Raw genomic sequence first — 5419 nt, 5'->3', positions numbered from 1 at the left:
ACAAGAATAATAAATAAAAACTCTTCAACTTGAAAGGAACGGACTGTGGGAATATTCATCACAGGAGATGAAGTGGAACAATTATTCACTGTGCTAATATCACAATATTGAATACCTGGGAGCCTGATGAAGCATTTGGATAGGCAATTTAAAACTGAAGGCAGTAGCTGTTCAAATAACACAGTTTCAAACAGGGGAACTTACTGCCTCAGCCCAAGGCAAGGGTCTGGCATTGCTATGGGAGGTGCAACTTTCCCGTGTGGGGTGAGTGTGCTGTACTGAGTCCCTTTTGCTGGATTCTCAGCCTGGCACAAGCCTGGCACAAGCCCATGAGATGGGTGGGAGGCAGCTCTGCAACCATCTGGGGGATGATAGGCAATGCTGGTGTGGCCCAGCCAGAGCCACGTACCAGAGTGCCGGGGACGGGAGCACCTTCCCCCACGGTGGACAGGCAATGGGATGTGGTGTGATCACCCAGCAGAGCTGCCCTGAGAGAGGAGTCCGGATGGATCCCTGCCATTGACCATGGCATGCTCCCCTCTACCTCAACTCTAGGGCATGAGCATATGTGCTGCTGGCAGTCAGCAGCCAGATAGAGCCTCTGCTTTCATTGAACCCTGCTAATTAATTTACAGCATTGATTGCTTTTTACAATATATCTGTCCCTCATTTAACATTTGGGTACTACAGCTGAGAACAAATAAATCCAAAACTGTACAAGCTGATGATATTGGTGGCATAACATGAAAGTCCTGTTAGAAACAACTGAGTTGCCTTTATGGTCCACAAAGGACATTTTGATCTGCCATAACTAAAGCCTTTTACATCCTAAACTAAAACGATTTGAGCATTGCAACAGAGCCAGGAGCCCCACATATTTATCCCTTGTTAGGAAATTAGGTTTCAAGGGAAGAATTTTCTTTTTCTTTTTTTTTTTTTTTAGTTGTGAGTATTTCTAAAGGGTCAGTAAACACCACCCCCTCCCACCCCCCCTTCCCTAGTTGTCCCCTTTCAAACAGGAAAGAAAAACTGTAGAGATAGCAGGACTGATGTGAACCCTCAGAGTATGAAGCCTTGAAGGACTTCTCCCATCTTCCTTCTCATCCCTTTCATGGCTTGTGGGCTCCTGCGTTTAGTTCTTACCCAGAGGCCAAAATGGAGAGATTTAGCAAATAAATCCCAAGCCTTATAGCTGTGAAGATAGTAGTGCCAGGAGGGAACAAGCTTTGAGTCTGTGATGTGACACACACTGCTGTGAGAGAGCTGAGTGCACCAAGAGTCACCGGATAACTCATGGGAACAGGAAAACAGCACGCTCTAGTGGGGAAATTATTAAAGTCTATTAGAAAAATCTAGTAGAAAACAAATCACTGCTCTTCGAGTGAAAGCAGCCATTGCTTCCTATCTCTATCCAGTGTTTCTTCTCTCATCGCTGTGCATCTCACATCACTCGTTGCCCCTGTTACCCACTAGCCCAGGCAGGGGGACAGTCCTTCCAAGGTTCTCTCACCTACTGTCTCAGAGCTTGGGTTGACAAAATTGGGTCCATTCCCTCTGACTTGCTGAGTGCACTTGGCACAGTGCATGTTTTTCTGTGCCAGTGTGGCAGGGCCAGTTCCCAGGGTGCGGGAGGGCAGTTGGGTCAGTGACAGGCAATGGCGAGGTGCCCCATTAGCATGGTAATCAGCGGGCTCCTTCCCTCTCCCTTTCACTGTCACCCACTGGAAAACTCTCCATTAAGGAGAACTCATTACTGGCAAAACAGACACTAATCAGGTATTAGTTGTAACCATTAATGAAAAAGCTAATGAGGTGCTGAGATTCCCAGCGCTGACTGAAATGAGTTAATCACATCTCACTGCTCAAAGGCCCGTTAGTCTGCGTGCATGTTGATGTTTCCCATTCCGTTGCTTATGATAGGAAATAAAAACTTTGCTCTGGCTTCATTTACTTGCATCTGCTGGATCTCTCTGCTAAGCTGTAAAGTCATGTACTGTGGGCCAAACTTGCAACTTTTGCTGCCAAGCAGCAAAGTTCCCTTGGCCCCCACGAAGCCACCCCAGAGAGAGCTCTCACTGGTGGAATAGCACCCAGGGAAGGAAGTGTTGTGCTGACCCAGGGAGGGAAGCAAACACCATGCCCACAGCCACATAAAACAGTGATTTCTCATGGCCTCTGGCTGTTGGTTTAAAATGTTATTCCAGCTCCCACAGTAACAAGAACTGAAGTGCCACCAATGTCCCAGCTGCACTCCTCCTGAAGCAGCTCCTGGTTTTTTTTCAGTTAGTATCCTGTCATTCCTGCTAGCGGTGAGTAATAATCTCACCAGAATCCAGTGCTATCTGGGATGAACGAGTCATTGGAAACAACTAGCAACTGAGGTAATTTGGTTAAATTTGACCTAAAGATTTATCTCAAGTGTTGTTGATAATACCAGCTCTCAGACTTCAGGAAAGGTCTTAGGACCCCTTGAATTCACAGGCATCATTAAGGATCTAGTTTATTTTAATCTGGTGGAATGGAGGTAGGTTTCTTCCTAGCAGCCCATATAGTGCTGAGTTTGAGATTGGTGGTGGGGGAATGTGAGTGAGTGGCTGTGTGGGTGCTTGGCTGCTGGCCAGGATCAAATCACAATGCGTGCTCAAAAGCATCATGAGCCTAATTCTCTCCTGGCTCACCAACTTTGATGGACTAAACAAAGGGGTAAAACCCTACTTTTCTTCAAAAGGTTTCCTAGAAGATCCATTTGGCTTTATTTTTATGTATCCTGTCTTCACCCTGACGTCTGTTTATTTCTATTTCCTTACCTTCCTATTCAAATCAAACTCTTAAATGACAGAGCCTGTCATCTTGCAGAATTTATCCCTGCAGCCAACTCTTTGATGTCTCCCACGATGAACCATCAGTCATCAGTCTCTCCTATGACTTTTCCTGTAACTCCACCACTGCAGGCAGAAGCTCATCAGCATCTTAGGGAACTTGTTCACGCATACCCACCTGATATCAGAACGTGAGGATGTGTTGTACAAAATCCTTGAATGTTTAAAGGAGAGTGGAAATAGTGATAGGAAAAGGGGGAGCCATTTTAATTTAAAAGACTGGAGATTTACATTAGATATTATGAAGAAATTATTTACCTTGAGGATGGTGAGGCAATGGTTACCCAGAGAAGTTGTGGATGCCCCATCTCTGGAAGTGTTCAAGGCCAGAGTGGATGTGACTTTGAGCCACCTGGTCTAGTGCAAGGAGTCCCTGCCCATGGCAGCTTGATTGGAATGAAATAATCTTGAAGATCCCTTCCAACCAAGCCATTCTATGATTCTGGGATTGATTCTGTGCAATCACTCTTTCCATTTTTTTTCTGCCGTATGAAACCCACTTAGGTATTTGCGCAGGCTGAACACAGGCTGTGGCTGCAATCTGGACATGCTTCAAAGCACAACCCAAGTATGGCCAATGCATTCAAATAGGCAGCAGGATGGGGCTGGGGGAGCAATGTGCAGCTCCCCTGGGTGGTGGCAGCTCTTTGGGGCCAGCCCCGGGAAAGAAAGGAGGGGAACAAAACAATCCACATGGGGAGAAACTGCCTTAAGGGTGTCCTTGACATAGCACTTGAGTTGAAGGCAGTTGGGCCATTCTTGGAGGAACATCCTGCATGGTGCTGCAGGATGCAGCATTAGTGGCACAGGTTAGGACACTTTTCTCACTGACCTAGTGTCTGGGTGGACAGGGAAGCAGTTGTAGTTGCTGTGTAAATCTGGAGTCTCTGATTATGCGGGAAAAGTAACTATTGTGGGAAATGTACTGTCTGAAAACACAGAGATTTACCTCTGCATACAAGTACCTAAGAAATTTTCATTTTGTGAACCATATTTTATTTCATATTGCCTGATAATAATAAAATGTAGTGAGATCTGTTCCCTGAAATTCTGTAGGAAAGAAAGTGAAAACAGAGATTTTTGCCTTTTCATTTGTTGAGTTTAATTGTTATTCTGACTGTGAGCCATCAGAGGAACCCACACCATGAACTGAAGCCATATACTTCCCCTGTGGGTACTTACTTTCTTCATTTGATGCTGTTAGCAAAGTCCAAAGTCCTTTGTCCAAGTCCTGTGGTCGGTCCATCTGTCTGCGTGTTGCTGCTGTTGCTGCTGCATGTCTTACTGGTCTCAGGCATTTTTTCAATTGTAATTTTATGCAAATTACTTTCCTGACAAAATAATTTCAGACCTGGAAGCTGCATTTCTTGTGAGTGGGCATGAAGCAAAATGCAAAATGATTTTCAAGAGCAAGCTGTTACCTGGTGTTATTTTGCTTTGCTGAGGATGACAGAGGAGCAAGGGATTTGCATCTCCTCTGCAGCTGAAGTGACTGGGACAGCTCCTCATGCTTCTGTGCCTCTGCTTCCCACTCATTTTCAACAAGTGTGATTCTGGCTTGTATCTGGGTTGTATCTGTTAATGGTGGTTAATATGTCAGTGATGTAGCATGTCCAGAGCCTGGGTTAAAAAGCAAAATGTGAAGCAGCTTCTGAGAACCTGATCCTCTGAAGGTCATACTGCACAGCAGCTCTTACTGTGGCCATCAGATCATTGCCCATATCTGAATAGGAGCTTCTCAAACTGCCCTCTGATGACTTTTTGACTTTCTTACCACTAAGCAACCAGGATGGTTGCATTTCAATGGGCAACTTGTATCACTGCTAGATCATCTACCCTAGACACTCGATTAAACAATAAAAGGAAACAACACATAAAGAAAGTGAGCTATTGATGAGGTCGATAATAGCTCAGGTGGAGTCTCCACATGTAAAGCAATGGTCATGCAGATGCAGTGGTGTGGCCTGCTGAAGTGATGCCTGATCAAAGACATCATCTCCTACATGGAGCTCTTCTAATGCATATTTGGCCCATCTGTGACTGAAGGGCTTGTGTGATCACAGCAGATGAATTAGACCCTTAAAACAGGGATCTGGTGTGGATCCTCAGCATCTCAGCCAGCTCTGTGGGTCACAGAGGAGACAGACAAGTTGAATCTCTTCTCAAGTAACTGATTTCTGAGCTTGCCTTAATTTCCCTTACATATTACCTAAACAGAGCACAGATCCATCAGGAGACCACAGGCATATAAAGCTCAGGTTTTTTTCTCCAGAGAGGCCTAGAGCTGCCAGAAGATGAGCGGTGTGATGCCCAGCAGCCTGAAACATAGCAAGATCACCCGAGGGATCGCAGAATCATAAAAGTAGGAAAAGACCTCTAAGACCATTGAGTCCAACTGGATGGGAGGGAGGGAAGTCATATAAGGCTTACACTGTTATGTGACAGAGGAGGTTCTAGGAGATAATGAAAATACTGTGGAAAGAAGAAGTGTGTACAGAGAGAAACACCTTTGATTTGATTATAATAAAAAATTTATTTTG

This window comes from Lepidothrix coronata, unplaced genomic scaffold (assembly GCF_001604755.1).
Source record: "Lepidothrix coronata isolate B3197 unplaced genomic scaffold, Lepidothrix_coronata-1.0 Scaffold67, whole genome shotgun sequence".
NCBI classification, from domain to species: domain Eukaryota; kingdom Metazoa; phylum Chordata; class Aves; order Passeriformes; family Pipridae; genus Lepidothrix; species Lepidothrix coronata.
Note: the sequence above shows the minus strand (reverse complement) of the source record.